The following is a 22,998-nucleotide window of genomic DNA, read 5'->3' as shown; positions in this document are numbered from 1 at the left end:
TCAGTGCGGGATGGTGTTGTTCAGTGCGGCATGGTGTTGTTCAGTGCGGCATGGTGTTGTTCAGTGCGGCATGGTGTTGTTAAGTGCGGCATGGTGTTGTTCAGTGCGGCGTAATGTTGTTCAGTGGGGCATGGTGTTGTTCAGTGCGGCATGGTGTTGTTCAGTGCGGCATGGTGTTGTTCAGTGCGGCATGGTGTTGTTCAGTGCGGGATGGTGTTGTTCAGTGCGGCATGGTGTTGTTCAGTGCGGCATGGTGTTGTTCAGTGCGGCATGGTGTTGTTCAGTGCGGCATGGTGTTGTTCAGTGCGGCATGGTGTTGTTCAGTGCGGCATGGTGTTGTTCAGTGCGGGATGGTGTTCAGTGCGGGATGGTGTTGTTCAGTGCGGGATGGTGTTGTTCAGTGCGGGATGGTGTTGTTCAGTGCGGCATGGTGTTGTTCAGTGCGGCATGGTGTTGTTAAGTGCGGCATGGTGTTGTTCAGTGCGGCATGGTGTTGTTCAGTGCGGCATGGTGTTGTTCAGTGCGGCATGGTGTTGTTCAGTGCGGCATGGTGTTGTTCAGTGCGGCATGGTGTTGTTCAGTGCGGCATGGTGTTGTTCAGTGCGGCATGGTGTTGTTCAGTGCGGCATGGTGTTGTTCAGTGCGGCATGGTGTTTTTCAGTGCGGCATAATGTTGTTCAGTGGGGCATAATGTTGTTCAGTGCGGCATAATGTTGTTCAGTGCGGCATAATGTTGTTCAGTGCGGTATAATGTTGTTCAGTGCTGCATAATGTTCAGTGCTGCATGGTGTTGTTTAGTGCGGGATGGTGTTGTTCAGTGCGGCATGGTGTTGTTCAGTGCGGCATGGTGTTGTTCAGTGCGGTATGGTGTTGTTCAGTTCGGCATGGTGCTGTTCAGTGCGGCATGGTGTTGTTCAGTGCGGCATTGTGTTGTTCAGTGCGGCATGGTGTTGTTCAGTGCGGCATGGTGTTGTTCAGTGCGGCATGGTGTTGTTCAGTGCGGCATAATGTTGTTCAGTGCGGCATAATGTTGTTCAGTGCGGCATGGTGTTGTTCGGTGCGGCATGGTGTTGTTCAGTGCGGCATGGTGTTGTTCAGTGCGGCATGGTGTTGTTCAGTGCGGCATGGTGTTGTTCAGTGCGGCATGGTGTTGTTCAGTGCGGCATGGTGTTGTTCAGTGCGGCATGGTGTTGTTCAGTGCGGCATGGTGTTGTTCAGTGCGGGATGGTGTTGTTCAGTGCGGGATGGTGTTGTTCAGTGCGGCATGGTGTTGTTCAGTGCGGCATAATGTTGTTCAGTGCGGCATAATGTTGTTCAGTGCGGCATGGTGTTGTTCAGTGCGGCATAATGTTGTTCAGTGCGGCATAATGTTGTTCAGTGCGGCATAATGTTGTTCAGTGCGGTATAATGTTGTTCAGTGCGGCATAATGTTGTTCAGTGCTGCATGGTGTTGTTCAGTGCGGGATGGTGTTGTTCAGTGCGGCATGGTGTTGTTCAGTGCGGCATGGTGTTGTTCAGTGCGGCATGGTGTTGTTCAGTGCGGCATGGTGTTGTTCAGTGCGGCATGGTGTTGTTCAGTGCGGCATGGTGTTGTTCAGTGCGGCATGGTGTTGTTCAGTGCGGCATGGTGTTGTTCAGTGCGGCATGGTGTAGTTCAGTGCGGCATGGTGTTGTTCAGTGCGGCATGGTGTAGTTCAGTGCGGGATGGTGTTGTTCAGTGCGGGATGGTGTTGTTCAGTGCGGGATGGTGTTGTTCAGTGCGGCATGGTGTTGTTCAGTGCGGCATGGTGTTGTTCAGTGCGGCATGGTGTTGTTCAGTGCGGCATGGTGTTGTTCAGTTCGGCATGGTGTTGTTCAGTGCGGCATGGTGTTGTTCAGTGCGGCATGGTGTTGTTCGGTGCGGCATGGTGTTGTTCGGTGCGAGATGGTGTTGTTCGGTGCGGGATGGTGTTGTTCAGTGCGGCATGGTGTTGTTCAGTGCGGCATAATGTTGTTCAGTGCGGCATGGTGTTGTTCAGTGCGGCATGGTGTTGTTCAGTGCGGCATGGTGTTGTTCAGTGCGGCATGGTGTTGTTCAGTGCGGCATGGTGTTGTTCAGTGCGGCATGGTGTTGTTCGGTGCGGCATGGTGTTGTTCGGTGCGGCATGGTGTTGTTCAGTGCGGCATGGTGTTGTTCAGTGCGGTATCGTGTTGTTCAGTGCGGTATCGTGTTGTTCAGTGCGGTATCGTGTTGTTCAGTGCGGTATCGTGTTGTTCAGTGCGGTATCGTTGTGTTGTTGGTATTGTGTTGTGTTGTTCGTAATGTGTTGTGTTGTTGGTATTGTGTTGTTGGTATTGTGTTGTGTTGTTCGTATTTTGTTGTGTTGTTCATATTGTGTTGAGTTGTTCATATTGTGTTGAGTTGTTCGTATTGTGTTGTGTTGTTCGTATTGTGTTGCCTCTAACACTTAGCTTCTAACACTTAGCCTCTAGCACCTAGAAGGTAAATAAATAGGAAGGAAGGACTCACCGGTGACATCGTCGCCCACGTCCAAGCGTTGTACTTTGTATTTTCATCCTTCTGACAGTGGAAAACATATAGCCAACAAACACCGTGGAACCTAAACGAATGAAAGAAAACTATCATTTGGCCACAACCAACATTCACAGATACAACACAATGTGACGTGCGGGGTTGAGGTTAAAGGTTGAGTAAATGGCCCTCGTTTTAAACTACTTTTTTGAAAAGGAGTGGGAACAAGTAAGACGTATTTAATTTATTTATTGGGAAGTAGTAAGACTTATTAAATTTATTTAATCTACTTTTCTTCCCAGGCAAAATTTGATGTGCTGCAATTCCAAATTTCCAAAGTGAATGAAGGAATGAAATCCTTTAAATTATGATTTTGTATAAATACTAGGCATAAACACAAAATCTACGGCACAAAATGGGCAGACTTTACTTGTTTGAAAAGGACTGGTTACAAGACAGACTTTTTTAATTTATTTAATGGGAAGAAGACTTATTTAGTTTAATTGATCTATTTTTGTTCCCTGGCAAAATTCGATTTGCTGCAATTCCAAATTTCCAAAGTGAATGAAGGAATGAAGTCGTTTAAATTATGATTTTGTATAAATACTAGGCATAGACACAAAATCTACGGCACAAAACGGGCAGACTTTACTTGTTTGAAGAGGACTGGTTACAAGACAGACTTTTCTGATGTATTTAATGGGAAGAAGACTTATTTAGTTTATTTAATCTCTTTTTGTTGCCTGGCAAAATTGGATTTGCTGAAATTGTATTTTGCCAAATCTTGACTTGAGACCTGATAGGAAGTATTAAACGCTTAGTTAAATCGATACAAGTTGGTAATAAGAGCGAGTAATGTTGGTTGAAGCGATGAATTAAGGTTGAAAGCAATTTAAATTATGACTTTGTATAAATACTAGATATTAACAGAACATCTACTGCGCAAAATGGGCAGAGTTTACTTGTTTGAGAAGGAGTGGCTTATTTAAGACTAAGATTTATTTAATCTGTTTGTTCCCAGGCAAAATTGGATGTGATGCAATTCCAAATTTCACCACATGATGGTGCCCAATTTTGACTTCATAGGACATATTCAACACTTAACTATTATGTTCAAGGTAATCAGATTTGTTTATTATTCTAATGGCCTTTTCAAAACTATTCTGGATTACTACTTTGGATCTATTCTACATTACTTGGCAACAACATACTCTGTAACAGATTAGGCAGTATAATCACATATGTTAACTTGAAAGTGCCCACACTCAATCTACTTATCGTGATGTGTTAAATCAATTACTGTTAGACATTATTATTCTGATAATCTACCAAATCTTTGAATTGAAGAATTTGTGATTTAATTAATAGCTTGTTGTTATGTTCAGGGTAATCAGACTTGTATATAATTCTAATGGCCTTCTTTTGAAAACTATTCTGAATTACAACTTTGGATCTTATATTACTTTGCAACAATATACTCGGTGACAGATTAGGCAGTATAATCACATATGTTAACTTCAGTGCCCACACTGTATTTATTTATGGTTATTTGTTAAATCAAGTACTGTTAGACATGAAATAGGAAGTGTTTAACATAAATGTTATGGCTACTCACCATTGTAGCTCGCTCCTGGTCAATGATACGAGCCTCTTCTTGCAGTGGAAAACTTGCAGCCAACAAACACCGTGGAACCTAAAGGAATGAAATTAAACATTAACATTTCGCCTGGACCAATATTCACACGTACAACGCAACGCGGCTACACTTCTGCTAGCGCCTCAGCTACACGTTGCTATTACAAACGTAAATCTCTTTAAACACAATGAGTGTTACTTACCGTGTACGCTGTAGATGGTAAAGTTGCAAGCAGAAAATAAAGATATTTCTGTTGATATTCGTCGTTGCTCAGTGGCTCACGGCCATCGCGCCAACAGATTTGAATTTTGGTGGAAGTTCAGCCAATTACGTCATATCCGCGGCACATGACTGCGACGTAATACCCGCTTATCTGAAACGGCAGTTAAAAGTAGAGTTACATCAAGTTTTCTTTTTTAATCAACGCAATCATTTACAACCGTTGACCAGAAAGAATCGTCGAAATTCGACGTTCCCCCCAAACGCCACACTCACTCGCTTTTCAGGGCAACAAAAGTACTTCTTTTTAAAAACGATTAGTTGTACTTACCGTGTACGCTCTGGACGGTCCAGTTGCAAGCAGAAAATAAAAATATTTCTCTTGTTAGTCGTATGTTACCATCCGCTGTGTCTTTGTCAACATCGCCATTTTCCTACTTCCTGTTGCGAGCCACGCCCACGGATTTAAATTTTGGCGGAAGTTCCGCCCATTGGCGTAGTTTTCGCGTATAGCAAATCCGATTGGTTGGGAAGGGGGCGCGGTTATGCAGCCGAGGGGTCCTGTGATCGGTGGGATGTAAAGTAGGCGTCGACGTCACGTCCGCGTCACGTGACCACGACGTGGCAGACGTCATATAGCAACCGCTGTTTTGTTTAGTAGACTTACAGTTGTTATGCATTGACATAATGGCGCACACTCCAAATAGATTTAAATAAATTAAATAATTCTTCTGCCCACTCCCTTTTAAACAAGTTAACTCTCCCCGCGGATTTGAATTCCGGCGGAAGTTCTGCCCATCACGTGACGTCTGTCACGTGACCACACGCGGCAGATGTCATATAGCAACCGCTGTTTTGTTTAGTAGATTTACAGTTGTTATGCGTTGACATAATGGCGCACTGGTTAGCATGTCCACCTCTTAAGCATGATGTTGCGGGTTCGACGCCTGATCAATGTTAGCATGGAGTGAGCTGAAGTGCATGGCGCTGAAGATTTGAATCTTTGAAATGCGCTGAGGTCTGACGTATCAGGCAGAATGGTTTGCCATCACGTTCAACAAAAAATAGAAACTTTCCCACTCTGATAAAAACGTCCTGTGTTCATCTACATATTTTCGTTTTGCTGTGCATCTTTTCCCTGCCATTTCGAGAGCCCAATTGACACTAATAGTTTACTGGAATGTGTTTGCCCATCCTACTTTGTGGAATTTCACCATATGCGCTTTTGACGAAAATACTAAATTGAACTCAAGTGAAGCCAACACGCACAACCCCCCCCCCCCCCCCCCCCCCCCCACACACACACACACACACCTACACACACACACAAATGTTGATATGAACATAAAAGAGCCGCATGCGGTTCGGGAGTTGCGGCTTGGCCAAACCTGTACTATACAACTTTATTTGTGTAAAATTTTCACAACAGCTGTCACACAAACAAAGCGGGAAAAACCGAAGACGTGCGTGTTCCGCCCACGCTGGATTTATTTGCACCTTTGAAAAGACACCGTATTGCCGCAGATGTGGCAAAGAGTACTTTTGGGCATCTGAGACGGAAGGATGTCCAAAGCATCACGTCACCTGCTCTGGTAGGAATGGTGGTGGGACGTTGAGGTCAACCGCTTTGGGGTTGGCTGAATCTTTGGTCGCAGGATGCCACACACTTGAAGACAGAAGCAGAAAAGCAGAGCTAAATGCAAAATGTACTCACCGGTGACTCCAATTTTTTCCCCCCCTGAAGAAATGGATGGACGGGTGGCCCCGGCTGGCCGGTGGGACTCTTGTTATTCTGACCCTTTTTAGTGCGCGTTTGGGGCAACAACCGTTTTTTGTGGCGCTCTCTTCTGGTTCAAGAGTGCCCTGCATGTGAATTTGCCTTTCCTGCCTTCTGATTGGATGAGCGCCGGTGTGACGCGGTGCCTCTGTCACCGTGGCGGGGGGTATACGTCGGCATCGGAGCGTCTGCCAACGTCTGAGACCGGCTGGCAGTGTATCGGAGGTGTCGAGTGCGGTGCCTGCTGGAGCTCACTCACCAGCTGGTGTTAGGGCCACAGAATGAAGGCCAAGGAGAAGACTAGAAAGAGAAACAGAAACTTCTCCTCCAATTGTTTGATTTGTCTCTTCTGAGCTTCGATGAATTCTTTCAGCTCTTTGTTCCTCTAGGACGGACAAATGGAAAGTAGCCTTCAAAAGCCAGTAAGCGTGCAAGTAAGTGCCGGGCTGGCTTTGGGCCCTTACCTGTTGCGCGCTGTGCAGCAGATCCTGTTGGGTTGACAACATTTATCTGAAATCAATCTCGGAGACGGTAGGTCTTTCTTGGCTTAGCGTTTTCTCCTGCGCAGAAGGGCGCATCCCAGACACAGCAAGTGTGGCTGAGATTCGCGCTTCGCGCTGAGTTTTGCCGACCTTTTTATTGAGAAAGAAACAATTGGGCAAGTGTACATGATCGGGTAGGTTCACAGGCAGGAAATACATTCCAAAGTTATATCTCATTACCACAGAACAAAGGGGATACTCTCGTGGACGGAGCAGTATTGGACGTCTCATGACTATTAGCTTAACAAAAACGTAGTCTTTAGTGGCCCTGGGAATACATCCCGGTGTCGTACTCATGACTTCAACTTAAATGAGACCTCTGTCTGCTTCAGCCATCCCATGACAATCTCATGATCTGAACATGTCTAGCTAACTATGGGGCTTATTGTATAGCGTGGCTAATGACTCCAGTCATTAGCCGGCCATATGCCCCCAAATCATTTTCACAAGGCTAGATGGTCACATACTGCGGAGAGTCTTGCACACAAAAGTAGATACATAGAATCCAATGATAAAAGTATATCATTTCCAACATTCCCTCCTGTTTTTAACATTGGAATTCATGGGAAAACAAAACATCAACTAATAACTACATATGTGTATAAATGAGTATATGCTTACACAATATAGTATAGTACCATCAAAAAGCATGAAAATTTACATTCCAGAGTTTATCAGAACTACAGCCCTTCATCCGGCTTTGGCTATGTTCGTTATAATGGAATGTATTTTGTTCTGGATCGTCAAGAAAAATAGACAGGTAGGCGATTTACGCAAGGCGGTCCCACTCATCTTGTTCACACTGGGCCAACATGATATTCTGGACAGCAGATGCTGATGTCAGCCTTTTAGTCATGTGACTAATTAAAATAATGCCGCATGTGGTCATTTGATAAAGTAATGAAGGACATAATATTGACACAATATCACAGCATACTGCAAAGTTGAAATGCTCTTAGTTTTGCCCCCCTTGCATATGTATGTGTCTGTCGATGAATTGCTCTGGGATCACTGCCCAGGGCCTGCTGTCCATCCAAGATCTTTATGTCCACTTCACCGTCCTCAGAGTCTCTTCCCAGGCCCCGGTCAGCGTTCAGGAGTTCCCTAGTAATCGACATCTCCATAACCAGTCGTCAGCAAACAATTCTTCTCCTTTGTGGTTGTTTGGGGCACGGGGATGATTGGTGGTCGTTGTTCAATAGAACCTCCAAGCGTCCCTGCATCTACTCCTACGATCCAGAGGCCCGCGTGAACCTAAAACAAACAAACAAACAAACAACAACACTCCCCCCAGGAGTTATGAATTATCTTCCTTATTTCTCATCGTGCTGTCAGTCTCGCACGATTTCTCCTGTGACTGCTGCCTGTTGAATTCTGGCACGTCCTGTTAAAGCCTCCAAAACAAGTGAATCCAAAAAAGCATTGAATGTCACAATTAAATTTTATATGTATCTACTTACGCACTCAAACGTAACTCCACCCCCCTTTAACACATTCGCCCAATGTGTCATTAGGCATTTAAAAAGGAACCGGCAAACGTCCTACCACATCATCACGTCTTGCAGCCAGTCCTGTCGAACCTTGCAGTCATCCAGGATCGTCATCCCCAAGTTCCTGAAAATTGACTGTGCACCTCACACTCGGCAATACCAACAACGAACACTTGTACTCACAAAACTACACAGGCATCGAGTATCTACTAAATGAAAATAGACACACAATGAATCATGGCGCACGGGGATTCCGTCCTGAAAATCATCAATCATCATAAAAATCAAAAGGGTTAGGGTTAACATTTTCACGTGAATTCAACATAAACTTTCCAAGACTGCAATCGACAACCTGCAAAAGTAATACAAGTTATAAAACAACCAGCAATCTGCTCCTTGGCTGTCGGTTGACGCTGCAATAAGTCAAGTGACACACAGAAACAAAGCCAAGCTCGCACTTGCCACAAGCAAGCTTAAGTTCCATATGTATGGTTGTCATCTACATAGTCTGTCACCTTGTCGGGTGAGTTCAGGTTCGTCATGTCATATGTCCATCGTCCTAGTGTTCGATATCAGTCCTGTCTTGTCCATCCGTGTTGCTGAATTCGGCCTTCTCCATGAACTATTTTTGTTGTTCATGGTGCCTTTGATAACCATCGGCTGTTAGTCATCACGCTTGGGTGTTCCCGTCTCAGGTGAGAGGAATCTCACCCTCAACTGTGACCCTTTCATACCAACCACAAAATACTTTGGCCTTTCATACTGCCCTCAACACACACACACACATATTCGTAACCACACAAGCGCCAATCCATTTGCATCTATCACTCATACAACAGCAAACAAATTTAGTATGTGTAAGTGAACAGGCAATCAGCGAATATTAACGGTAAACCCTTCATTTCTGGATGTCCTTCCCAAGTGAATATTTCGTACATTCGTACCGGACCTTTACTGTAAAATTGCCAATTAAATGCCTAAAAATTCAGTCATTTGTACTGCTGAGCATGTTCATGGGTGAGCATGGGGAAAGAAGCAGCCTCAGTAGGTCCTTAAATAATCTTGTCCTAATCCATCGTTCTGATCGAGCACCTGGGTAAAGATACTCAAAAGTCTTCCTCCAACAGTCTACTCCACTACATTATTTTCACTTTGCCATGTTAAGGCATTTGTTTTCCGAGTCCTATCACATTTGTCATCGCGTTCACTGTCACTTGGTGTGAGTCTCATGCAGTGTTATTCTTAACTGTAAAAAGTTTTCATGGCTGTTATTCCTTGATCTTATCAAACTTTTTGTTTTGACACCAGAATTTCCCTATGAGGTGTGATTAACTTCTACTTTATTAATTACCTCCATTGAATAATCTAATCACCTTTTGACTGCATCCTAGTAGATCCTAATGCCCTATTTTTCCTTCTCCGAACTGTTAATGACTAAATGTCTAATTGTTAAGCTGGATGGGCTAAATGTGATTCTACTCTTATCTCTTACAATTTTAGCCTATCTGTTTCATCCAAATTTATCCTCTGACTATGATACTTTTTCTTTCTTCGTAACACTACACAATTTGTTCCTTATTTGTTTATCTTTTAGCAAGACTCCTCAGTTGTGTCAAACTCAGTGCCCAAGCAAGCTTCCATCCACTCTGACCCAAGCTCCACCAAGTTTGATAACGTCTTGATGCATCTTTCAGGTCTTGTGTGTCTTTCGCCGCACCTCATTGTCAGGTTGTTATCTTTGGTTGTAGTCCCAGAGTCAACTCATCCCTCACTCTTGGATGAGTCCATTTTCAACTGAGTCCATTCTCATCTTGTGAGCTCCTTCACTCTTTGTACTCCGCCTCCGAGGATGTCGTTCTCCTCCAGGGCGTTGTGCTCCCCCCAAGCACAAATATAGTCCTTCTTTGCTCCTGCAAAGGTCAAAGGTGCCTTAGAGCCATGCACCATTTTTCTTGATGTTCTCAGCTGTCGGTGGAGTCTCGGGATCGAGTTTCAGAGTCACTGATGGATACTGAAAAAACAGACTGGGATACCAAACTTAAATATCATCTTCCAATTTGACATAAATTCCATAGTGCCTTCTGTTAATCAAACTTCAAATTCTACTATTATCAATAATCTAATCTACCTGAGAAGAACAGCGCCTTTCCTTCATGAGCGCTCGGATGTATTGTGATGGACCTCATTTGAACCATTTTAAATTGACAGATTACCCTAAACTTAAATTGCAAGTCTTAACTGTTATTTCTCTCAATTATACTGTAATTTCCAGAAACTCCTCCTATTTTCAGGCCACTATCTATCTTTTGTTTTCCTAACTTTGATTTTATGCCATTCTCTCTATTACCTTTCCACCTTTCCTGATTTGAGCCTTCAATTTCTGATCTAGTTTCCAAATTTTGCCTAGTATCATCTCTATTTTGACCTCAGTATTAATGGTGTTATGCTCACTTTACAGATATTACTGAACTGTCCTGAATTTATAATTCACTGCCAGTACATCGAAGGCCATTTCTCAGCTGTTCACTTTTTCCATGTTCCTGTTAGGCTCCACTATTCGAATCTTCGAATTTTTATATAGAGTTTCTTTTAGGTTCCTGTGTGGATCATGTTTCACACAAACAGGACATGCTTAAAAAAATTTTTTTTTTCAAGAATCTAAACCAAAGGTAACTAATAGGTAACTAATAACTCATCTCCCCCCTGTTGTCACATAAGTGACACAACAGGCGTTGCCTTAAAAGTCATTTTGGCAAAACAGTTTTGTTATTGACATCGTCAATAGCACCTTATCCATTATCACACCCTTTGTTGTTTGAACTAATATCATTTTCAATCTTGTCAATCCTTCTTCTACTTTTGGTGTCCACGCGAATGTATCTTTGACTGCTAACGGCTGTCCATGAGCCACTCCTGTTAGTGGCTTAGCAATTTCAGCATAGCATGGAGCCCAAGCTCAGCTGTAATGACAAAAAAAAACATCAGTTGTTCTTCGTGGCAGGTCGTGGTGTGTCTAATATAACCTGTTACCTGCTCTCCCTTTCGCTGAGAGTAAACCAAGATAGTTTACTTCTGGTTTTTACCCATCCTAACTTCTGTTACTTGACTTCACTTCCTCTCTGGCCTAAATGCTGCATGAGGAGAAAGGAATCTCATCCTTACACTTCCTTTGTTTCAAAAGCAATTATCATCATTGTAGACGAAAACTTGAACTTTTGTCTACTTGAAGCCCTTTGAGACTGTTTGTGATTTAGGGCTATACAATAAACTTGACTTGACTTTTAGATGAAAGCCTAAAACGAGCCATTCAATTCATGATAATCAGTCAACCACTGTGAAATAAGGCCTATTTTCTTTTCTTAGCATTAAATATGCTCAAAATCATTCTTTCTTCAAAGTTGTTCTACTACTTTTCACATAGTAGTCTCCAACAACGTCAACCAGTCAAGCTGTATCTTGTCATTCATTCCTGCTCATTTGCATCTCACACACGCGCACACACACACAGGCACGCACGCATGCACTGTTCTCACTCTCCTCAAGCTCTCTTCAAGCCGTCCACACAGTCATACTACATCATTTTTAATTCACAGTCCTCATTTGAATCTGTCCTATCTCAAGGTTCTTGGTAAAACAACCCACTCATTCCGATTTTGACATATTCCAAAAATTCACTCAAGAGATGCTTGCATTCAATTAATTCCATAAGCTTTTCATTTCCACAAAATTTGCAAATTTAGGGCAATTTTCCTTCCACTCATTCTTAAAGGCAAATTCTACATTTCACCTTTACATTGTCCCAGTTTGAAATTCACATCATTCAGCCCATTTAAATCACACTGGGAACGTTTTTAAACATTCCCGAAATTGCAAAATTAAGAAATTCATATTTTCACGTTAAATTATTACTTCTTTGTAATGCTATGGCATGCTCAAACTTGGCCAATAAAAGATTGATTCAAATTTCTGCAAAATTTTACAAAATTCATATTTCACCTCTAAGTTCTACATGTTTCAACTGATTCAATTCTGCTCGAACATCATTCTGTTGCATCTCCTAAATATTTATTCATCTTTTTCGCCTGTCTTTACACCAATTTCTCCAAAAAATGCATTTTCCAGTTTCAATGTCTCCTTTTTATTTTATTTTTTCTTGCAGTGCAAATCGAATAGACCCCAGTCTAGTAACTTTCCTTGCACACTATTTTAGCCAATTTCAAAATTTTAACACATAGACACACATAAACACACAGAGAACACAAGGACAACACAAAGGCCCACAACAAAACACAGTGCACAAACAACATCAACAAACAATGCTGTGCAAACGTCTTCCTCTATTTGATGTTTTGGTTTTACTATTTTTATTTATTTTTTCTCACATTACTGGCCTTTCAATAAGGTTTGACAACTGTATCATTCGCATACATCAGCATCATTTATACTTTGGGGAAATTTAACAGCCTTGGTCATGCTTCTTGTTTGTACAGGAGTTCTTATTGACTGACCATAATATATTTTGCTATCATATGGGGGGGGGGTTCAGGTCTTTTAAATTAGATGCATGTTTTGCATAGGAGCAGAAGGAGCTTCTGCCTCAGGCTCCTCTTCTTGAGCCACGCCTAACAGTGCGCCTACGCACTATAGCTTCATTGTCTGACAATCATACTTGCGGCCTCAAGTTTGGTAACTTATTTAACGTATACTTCTCATCCCCTGATACATTGTCAGTAACACTTTGACGGCCCCCCCCATTGTAATCAATTTAGTTCAACATTTAAATCATAGGGATTTCTAAAGATGGAATGTTTCTTTAGTGCAATAACAACTTTCTGTGGTAATTCCTGCTTTGACCAGTTTTCTGGTGAGGAATTCCACAGAAATTTGCCATTTCTCCCCACCATGTTACATGCAGCACAATAGCGAGTGATACGTGCTACCATTCACACACATTCACACCGCGGAATTTTCTTAACACAACGAGGTGTATTTCCGTCTACAAGTTCCATCTGTAGACCGAATTCCTATCACTTGGAATTCACAACAAGGACTCCGCCGTCCTTACCCGGGTACCCTTTTTCTGGGGACTAAAATACCCCAACCACGCAGCCAACAAAGAGGTCTCACCGAGTCTCTGAGAGATTTCTTTTGAAGTTTCCGTCAATCCTCGCTGCCGAGAGGTGCTGAACCGGACGCCGGCCTGGTGGATGAACATTGTTCCCCAGGGCTTTCCTTCAGGCGTCCTGTGACCTCTGCCGTGCACGGATTCGGCGTCTTCAACACTCTTCGGATCAGCGAGCAGATTTTCAGGAAATCCCGGACGAGCCCCCAAAAATGTTGGGTTGACAACATTTATCTGAAATCAATCTCGGAGACGGTAGGTCTTTCTTGGCTTAGCGTTTTCTCCTGCGCAGAAGGGCGCATCCCAGACACAGCAAGTGTGGCTGAGATTCGCGCTTCGCGCTGAGTTTTGCCGACCTTTTTATTGAGAAAGAAACAATTGGGCAAGTGTACATGATCGGGTAGGTTCACAGGCAGGAAATACATTCCAAAGTTATATCTCATTACCACAGAACAAAGGGGATACTCTCGTGGACGGAGCAGTATTGGACGTCTCATGACTATTAGCTTAACAAAAACGTAGTCTTTAGTGGCCCTGGGAATACATCCCGGTGTCGTACTCATGACTTCAACTTAAATGAGACCTCTGTCTGCTTCAGCCATCCCATGACAATCTCATGATCTGAACATGTCTAGCTAACTATGGGGCTTATTGTATAGCGTGGCTAATGACTCCAGTCATTAGCCGGCCATATGCCCCCAAATCATTTTCACAAGGCTAGATGGTCACATACTGCGGAGAGTCTTGCACACAAAAGTAGATACATAGAATCCAATGATAAAAGTATATCATTTCCAACAGATCCTCTCTCAGATTCTCTCTTGGAGGATGCAAGCGTCGCGCTCCCTCAACTCCCACATCAGGGCTCGCTTCCATTGGTCCACGGCGCTCCTAAGCTCTTGTCTCTGATCCGCCGTCAGCACGTCATTCACGCCAGCGTGGCTGGCTTTTTCGCCGTCCGTGGCGGGGCAGTCCCGCTGCGGTAGCGCCTCGTACAACATGGCCTCCAGCTCCATGATCCTCTGGGCCGCAATCCTCGTCCATCAGTGGTCCGGCGGGAGATTTGAGGGCGGCTTACCTTATGAGCCTGGTCCATGGAACGCTTCCTGAAGTCCAACTCTTCATCCAGGTAGCCCTTCTGGTTGCAGAACATATCCTAGCACAGCTCAAGGTCAGAATTGTTGGGGCACATTGCCCCGAGTTCCCCTTGGCTGATGTCGCGTGTCTGTCTACCTTCTCACTTTCAATGTCCAACATCTTCTGTTGAAGTGCTGACTTGGTCACTTTGATGTATTCTAACCACTGAGGAAAGGCTGCTGTCACATAAGCAGAATGCGAGAGCGTGCGTGGACGTGCGCGTTACCTTCTCGGCTAGGGTGGGAAGGGTCCTGGCGTGAATCACGACCACCTGCTCCTCGTTGGTGAGATTCTGCAAGAGCCCAAAGGCACAGCGTCAACAAGGTTCTTTCAGCGCAAAGCCTTCCAAAAGTCACATTTGAGCCGCCGAGTCTCGTGGAGTGCGAACATAAGGAGTTCGACATACACTTACGGCGTTATCGCCCAGGATGTCCCGCTTCTTCATCAGATCACTGATGACGATGTCCTGGGGAAAGGCGCAAGGAGCAATGTAAGGTGTTCTGGGACCTCAGGTTAAGGTTAGGGTTGCGAGGGACGCCTTACGTACGCTCACGCCGTCGGCCTCGCAGTAGATCTGCAAAGGGCTGAGGCCGTCTGGGAAACGGACTTGCAGAAACTTCAAGACGGGGGAGCGCCACTCCCTCTCCTGAAAGGCAGAGGCATGCATCCGTCCGTCCGTCCGTCCGTCCGTCCGTCCGTCCGTCCGTCCGTCCGTCCGTCACATCTCTGGCCTCAACACGCTTGTGCGAGTCTTCCCACCTCCAGCTCCAGGATGCGGAACTCAAGCAGTTCGTTTTGGTCTCGGATATCCTGGATGCGCTCTTTCAGACGCGCTTCTTCCGCCTCCATCCGCCTGACCTGAAAAGACAGTCAGACCTCATCTGCGGGGCTTCCGGACGGGTGTGACGCCAAGCGACTCCGCCCAGCGCCTTTCTTTCCGTCACCTTTTCGGCCAACTGCTGATTGCTCTGACGCAGCAGCTGCTTCTCCTCCACCCACTTGACATTCTAGAAGAGACAAACGCGTGGACAGCTTTGGAATGTTGTGTCATTTTCATCCACAAATTCTTTGGTTGACTGGAAAATGACATTTGCTTTTCTCCGCATTTTCCCAGCCACGTTCAGGGGGGGGGTTGGTCCAGTAATGCCAGACGAATGAGTGACTGAAGAATGTAGCTATTTTGTCTGACAAAAAGGTGTGCTCATTGATAAGCTTACCTGTCCTTGTTGCTTCAGCGCTGACTCCAGATCTGCTACTCTGCTTTGATAGTGACCCATTTCTACTGTCATGTAACATGGGGGGAAGAGATGGTGCAAATGGTAAAATATGGATTGTTCACAGGAATAAATTGGCAGAGCTGAAATTCCAAATTTGTCCAAAAGATGGCGCCAGACCAAAACATGAGACCAAAAAAGGGGCCAAAATAAGCTAAGCAAGTTAAAATAGAAATAAAACAGGAACACGGTGTCGGATTGTGAGTCACGCATGGACGCACAAATGTGATTTTTACTTTTTGATTTCTTTGCTTGGCTAAAAATGTATTCTGTAACAGCTTAAAGCAATATTGTTAGTCAATTCGATCAAGGGACCCGTCACTATGAGAATAGTGGCGTGACATAAATTGTTTGGAGAAGCACAAATGTGATTTTTACTTCTTGATTTCTTTGCTTGGCTAAAAATTGATTCCCTCTTTCATGAACTGTGTTTTGCAATCGAATTGTTCTGGGATTGAATGATTTTATTAACACGGGTATCAGTGGGTGAAATTGTTCGGTTTCTGGAGTGATTAAGATTTGTAATTCTATTTCATGTTTCTTCAATAAATGTGTTGTGTATATTCATCTACTTTGTTGTGCGCTGATTTGTACTGAATGTACAATCGATGGTTCGGGGTTGATTTGACAATTTGATTAATGTGCGGGGGGTTATTATGGTATAACATAGGACCGTAATAAATAAAAGTAACATCAGACAATTTTAGAGAATTGAATAACTTTCGTAGTTATTTGAGACACGAGTGAATTTCAATCCGTTTGAAAGTTTGCTTCGTCTGAATAAATTAACGGAAGTGTTTGAATCGGATTATTGGTTTGGTGTAGAACTGAAAGTAATTTAATTATTTGAAGGGCGCAGGCCCGTTTCCCCTTTTGACGGGCCGCGTAAAAAGTAACTCCGAACATGTTAGAGAATTAAATAACTTTCATAGATATTTAAGGGAAGAGTGAATTTCGTCAAAAGTGAATTCGTTTGAAAATTTACTTCCTCTAAATAAAATAACGACGATGGTTAAAATAGATCATTTGAGTTGGTGAAGGATAAAAGTATTTCGATTGTCCGTCGGGCCGCGTCAAAAGTTAAACAGGACACGATCGAAAAATAGACTTGCCTTCCAAATTAATTACTGGGCAAATCTAAATAGAGTAAGACATTTTTATTCGTTTTAAGAAAGTTGTTATTCTTTTTAAGCAATCAAGTGGGGTGAAGCACTCCGACAGTTAAGTGCTTGATCTACATATAAGAAGTTAGAATTAATAACGTAAAGTGCATTAATTTTCTCCTTAAATGCTATTATTGTCACACTTTTATTAATTCGATTCTCTTTCGAATAAACAAGTTGGTCGGCTCGCTGCTTGAGCGACCAAGTAGAACGGACCCATATCAACATTTACTTCGGCAAAACTAGTGCTAGGGTGCGCTATACAAACGAATCCCTGAGGTCTTAACAAAGACATCTAAAAATATCCGTAACATAATAAGAACTTCAAACATTAGCGGGGAGCCATCAATACGATGCGGTCACTTCGAAGTCTTGCCTCGAATTGAGTTACTCGGCTCGAGCTTAGGGTGACTTGAGAGGGATTGGCGTCGTACAGAAATTAGATTGATTCCGGTGGAGTTAATTTAACTCGGGTGGTTAGATTACGGACGAATCTCCGAACCCGGCTAAGACAAACCCGTTACCGGGAAGCCGGGGGCACCTTATTGAAAGAGGTGCGTTTGACACTACCATCAGCTTTTCTCTGGTCTGAAAGGAGGAGGAGGGAGGCTCCTCCTCCTCCTTTCAGACCAGAGAACACCCGAGGCTGGGTGAGAATGGGGAGGCTGCGACCCGGCCGGGGGTTGCGGGAAGGGGCGCCACCTTGATCTCCTTCTCGGCGTCGTAGTCCCCTCCGCTGGTCTGGGCTAGCAGAGCGTAGGCTCGTTGCAGCGCTTGATATTCTTGCGTCAGCTGGCGGTAGCGAAGCTCCGCCTCCTAATGCACACACCAATGCAACACAGCACTAGTACCAGAATCAGTCAGACCGGCGACAAAGCACCCGCGACGCAAAGACGAGTCCGATTCCAGGCTGAAGAGGAATGTTTGGCGCCAATACGCTGGCAGAAATGGCGGGCTACCTCTTCGGGTTCCGTGTCGGGGGTTCTGTCGGTGTGAAAAGACAAGGACGATCCGTCCGAGTCCACCAACACGTCTTCGTCGTAGCCGTAAAATGTTTCGATGACCTGCGGGCGCGGAAGCAAACATCTCTCTGAACAAACTGAAGCGACACCTCACGATGAATCGACGAGAGGAACGATAGCGAGAAAAAGGCCATTTCATCTTGCGCAACACCAAGCAGCCGCAAACAAACAGACTCACCTTGCAGGACCTCACGCTTTGTTCCTCCTCAGAGATTCTCGACGGCGGTATCGTAGCAGCAAATCTCTCTCCCGTCGACACAAATAATCCGCCTTTGAGATTCTTTGGATGCAAAGGGAACGAACGTCTCCGGCGCAGAAACAAACGCGACTCACGATGACATTTCTGACATGAGCTCCTGTCTCCAGAGCCTGAAAAACCCGTCACCGGCGATGATTGGAGGGACGCTCGTCTTTTCCAAAAGTGACAACTACAGGGTGTGTCAGGGTTTTCCAGATTATCTTTATCGTATGATTATGTTGCTTTGACTTTGACTGCAACCTGTAATAAATAATATTATTTATCCCTTATTTATCCCTATCGCTTATCCCTTCCTACACAAAGTCGTAAAACATCCCTTGCTATGTTTTGACTAGAGGTCAAGGGCTTTCTCTATTCAATCCACTCTTACACCCACCCTGTTTCTCTTAATAAAAATGCTCGTGCAGGAGCCGAGAGTCAGACTTCATTCGTACAACGGATGGACTCTCCACCTGCAGGTGTCCAAAAGAACTTACTTGTCTCCCGTGTGGTTCTTGCAAAATAAGTTGGAGCGAGCGCAACTCTAACAGGGTGCATTTTGCCACTAGCTGCCTACGGACAATGACGTCGCGCTCGCGGCTCATGGTTGACGGGCTGAGCAGCCGGGCGAGTCCGTCGTTTTCAGCGCACAGCGAGTGGCAAAGGCGCTGACAAAACGGGAGCTTTGAGCTGCTGAAAACGGCAAAACAAGTCTAAAGCGTGTTCAAACGCGTGCGCACAATGCTCCTGCTTGAAAGGTCGGAATTTAAGGGGCCAATTTTTTGGATGGCGGCCGCCGGCCAAGCTTTGGACGGAAAAGGTTTCCTGGCGACAGCGAGCGAGCGCGGCGCTGCCGTACGTGCACCGAGTCGCCTGCCTGAAGACCTTGGACAAGTCGTCGATGATGTGCCGCTGCTCCACAACTTGAAGGAACTCCATTTCACCGTCCTGCTGGCCGCAACCGCGCTCCAGGTCATTGAGCGAACTAGGCCTTCTCTGTGGAACACAAATTCAGTGGACTCTGTTGGCATGCCGCCGTTGTTCGCGTCGACTTACCAAGCTTGCCATCTCCTCGTTCTCCTGGGTGACAAAGCGCACTTTGTTTTCAAGGCGACACAGCACCAGCGAGAGTTCTTCATTCTTCCTGCTCAGGCGTTTGTTTTTGTACAGGAGTGGCAGAAACTGGCTTTCTGTTTCTCTCAGTCGCTTAAGCTGCAAGCATGAAGTGCGGGATGCGAAAGACGCACAACACGCGGGCCAGAACGTATCCATTCCTTTTGCATCGGTTTGAACGGAATCGTGGCTTTGGCTCCCAATAAAAGACATCTACCAGGCAACCGACTCGCCGCGCCGCTCAACTAATAAGCAAGCGCAATGGGTGCCTCGCTGGATGGCGCGCATCAAACGTAGCGCAAACCTTCAAGCGTGCCGTCAATAAATTACCAGTTCATTGCGCTCTTCAGAAAGCAGGCCGTTTCGATCCTCCAGTTTCCTGATGACTGCGCTGAGCTCAGCGATTTTCAGATGAAACCTTCGCGTGTCCCGATCCTCCTGAGACTGAAAACGCCCCGCAACACACACACACAACCACTCGTTCAAAGTTCAAAACTGTTTTTGTGCTACCTTCCTCCAGCAACGAACTAAGTCATGCGTACTGCAAGTGTGTGATGAGGTGGCTTACGCTATGAAGAGGATTGCTAGTAGCGCCGTTGACCCCACTTCCAGGGTAGTTTAGGCCCGCCCTTTGGGAATCCCTCAGGGCAGCGATCTGCTGCTCGGCAGCCTGAGTCTGCAGCTGAAGGCGGTGGACGTGGCCGGCCCCAGGGATTTATCCAAAACACTAACCGCTCTGTCTTTCAGCTTGATCTCATCCATCTGGATGTACAAACGGGGAGCGCTCAGGCAGGCGGGCAAACTCATTTGCCAGAATTGTGACAAAAACAAAGAGAGCAACCGGCCAATTTTTATCTTGAATCGACTAGAACACCATTGCTGTGACAAAAGCGAAGCGAGCAACCGGACGTTTTCTTCTTGTGAAATAGAATAGAATAGAATGCCTTAGGTGTCATTGCACTGCAGGTATACAACGAAATTGGGAACATAGCCACGCACCGCGCATCTGATCAGTCCTACCAGTCGGCGGATCTCCCTCTCGCAGTCTCTCTTGGTTCGGCTCAGCTCCTCCCGATGCTGGTGATGAGCCGATCGGAGCTCGGCCGCTCGGGACTGCCAGGCCTGCTGGGCCGCTGCCAGGGCTTCTTCCGCGCTCCTGGTGGAGGCGACACCGCTCGGTCTCCCGACACCGCCGCGTCTCCTCCACTTCCGCCAGCAAAGCGCCCCCGCTCCTCACCTGAGCAGACATTGCGCCACATCGGGCCGTTGAGACCGCAACGGAGCGCCGCGACGCTTACTGGGGACAAGCTACACAATACGGTAGCGGCCGCATCGGAGCCCGACGTGGCGTGCGGTTAGTCAGACACGGATTGAGCGGATCACCTTGTCCATGGAGCCGTCCCTCAGGCTGAGGACCAAGGCATTCAGTCGCTGGATCTCTCCATCTTTGATTTTGATCACTCTCATCAGCTCCATTTCATGCTGCCGCAGTAATGTCTCCCTGGTAACGGCTAACTTTTTCTGCTTCTCCTCATGGAGTTTGCTTTTGAGTTCCGTCATGGCGGCGGTGGCACGGTGGTGCTCCGCCCGCAGGTCCTGACTTCTCTCTCTCTCCAGACAGTTGACCTGACATGACTTAGACAAACTTTATTGTCATCTTGTCTGCACATGGTGCATACAAAACGAAATTTCGTTGCACACGGCTTACAACAAAGTAGTGATATTGCAGTTGAATAGAAGTAACATATCCTATGAAAATATATATATACATATACTGTATATATATATATTACAAATAAGTATAAAGTGCAGCAGTGCTAATTATGCAATAGTGCAAGTAGGCAAAACAGTATTCAAGAGTGTGCAGAGGAATGCTAAACCATGTATTAAACTTCTATTTAAAGGGTTTACACAAGTTCAGTAAAGTTGGTAGTGCGAGATAGTGCAAGATAGAGGTCCGTAGTGTCATAAAGTACAGTTCTGTGAATGTGTGATGCAGAGTTCAGTTTAGAGCTCAACAGTTCTAATGTTCAACAGTCTGATGACAGCAGGGAAAAAGCTGTTGCAGAACCTGGTGGACCTGCAGCGGATTGTGCGAAACCTCTTCCCAGAGGGCAGCAGGGAGAACAGTCCATGGTGGGGGTGTGATGGGTCATTGATGATGTTACGGGCATGGGACATGCAGCGCTGAGATGAAATGTCCTGAATGGAGGGAAGAGGAGCCCCTATGATCCTTTCTGCTGTCCTCACCACTCTCCTCACATTCTTCCAATCGGAGGCGGTGCAGCCTCCACACCACACAGAGAGTCAGCTTGTCAGAATGCTCTCTATGGTGCTCCTGTAGAACGTCCTCATGATGGGTGGGGGCAGGTGGGCTCTCCTCATCCTCCGCAGGAAGTACAAGCGCTTCTGTGCCCTCTTGATCAGTGCCGTAGTGTTCATAGTCCAGGTGAGGTCTTCTGTGATGTGGACCCCCAGGAATTTGGTGCTGCTGACCACCTCCACAGCTGAGCTGTTGATGATCAGTGGAGCGTGGTGAGGCTGGTTTTTCCTGAAGTCGACGATGATCTCCTTCATCTTCTCCACATTCAGGATCAGGCTGTTGTCTCTGCACCAGCCCACCAGCTGCTCCACCTCCTCTCTGAAGTCCAGGTCGTTGTTGTCTCTGATGAGCCCCACCACCGTTGTGTCGTCTGCGAACTTCACGATGTGATTGGTGGTGAACCTGGGGACGCAGTCGTGTGTCATCAGGGTGAACAGCAGGGGGCTCAGGACGCAGCCCTGAGGGGAGCCTGTGCTGAGGGTGATGACATCAGAGGTGTTCTGTCCGACCCGGACTGACTGAGGTCTGTTGGTGAGGAAGTCTAGCAGCCAGTTGCGAAGGGGGGTGTTGAAGCCCAGGTGTTCCAATTTTCCTACTAGATGCTGTGGGATGATGGTGTTAAACGCTGAGCTGAAGTCCAGGAACAGCATCCGAACATGGGTGTTCTTCTCCTCCAGGTGAGCCAGGCTCAGGTGAAGAACGGAGGAGATGGCGTCCTGAGTGGAGCGGTTTTGCCGGTCGGCAAACTGGAACGGGTCAAATAATGGGGGGAGTCTGGAAACGATGTGATCTTTAAGCAGCCTTTCGAAGCACTTCATCATGACCGGAGTCAGTGCAACAGGCCGGCAATCATTAAATGAGGTGATTTGAGGTTTCTTCGGCACCGGAATGATGGAGGCAGTCTTAAAGCACGCTGGCACTGTGGCTTGGCCCAGCGAGGTGTTAAAAATGTCTGTGATGACCCCAGCCAGCTGACTTGCACATTCCCTGAACACACGCCCAGGAATGTTGTCGGGGCCAGGGGCCTTACGGGGGTTGACTCTCCTCAGGGTCTTCAACACATCGGCGGAGTCAAGGCAGAGTACCTCCTCTTCCTGATGGGGGACAGTTTTAACTGCTGGAGTGCCGTTTAGTGCCTCGAACCTCCCAAAGAAGTTATTTAGACCATTTAGAAAGTCAGCATCAACTTCACCCACCGGGGGGGGAGGGTGAGTTGTAGTCTGTAATCGCCCGTATGCCTTGCCACATACTCCTGGTGTTGTTGGCGTCGTGGAAACGATCCTGAATTTTTCGACTGTGGTCTCGCTTCGCTACCCTGATGGCACGGTTCAAGTTGGCTCTTGCTGTCCTCAGTGTCTCCTTGTCGCCAGACTTGAAGGCAGAGTTCCGCGCTCGTAGCGTTTGACGTACCTCCTCAGTCATCCAGGGTC

General features: G+C 45.9%; 2 long non-coding RNA genes across 2 annotated transcripts; both read right to left on the bottom strand.

Annotated features, from left to right (window-relative positions):
* Positions 1–2,313: 2,313 nt before the first annotated feature.
* Positions 2,314–5,306, bottom strand: LOC137840195 (uncharacterized). The gene is made up of 4 exons (XR_011086681.1): positions 4,699–5,306; positions 4,351–4,521; positions 4,128–4,205; positions 2,314–2,600 (listed from the first exon to the last, which is right to left on the bottom strand). It is a non-coding gene; the product is annotated as an uncharacterized lncRNA (long non-coding RNA).
* A 1,373-nt stretch (positions 5,307–6,679) lies between these two features.
* LOC137840160 (uncharacterized) lies at positions 6,680–14,091 on the bottom strand. The gene is made up of 2 exons (XR_011086635.1): positions 11,207–14,091; positions 6,680–11,136 (listed from the first exon to the last, which is right to left on the bottom strand). It is a non-coding gene; the product is annotated as an uncharacterized lncRNA (long non-coding RNA).
* Positions 14,092–22,998: the final 8,907 nt, after the last annotated feature.

Source organism: Syngnathus scovelli, chromosome 3 (genome assembly GCF_024217435.2).
Source record: "Syngnathus scovelli strain Florida chromosome 3, RoL_Ssco_1.2, whole genome shotgun sequence".
NCBI classification, from domain to species: domain Eukaryota; kingdom Metazoa; phylum Chordata; class Actinopteri; order Syngnathiformes; family Syngnathidae; genus Syngnathus; species Syngnathus scovelli.
Note: the sequence above shows the minus strand (reverse complement) of the source record. Positions and strands in the feature narration are given on the sequence as shown.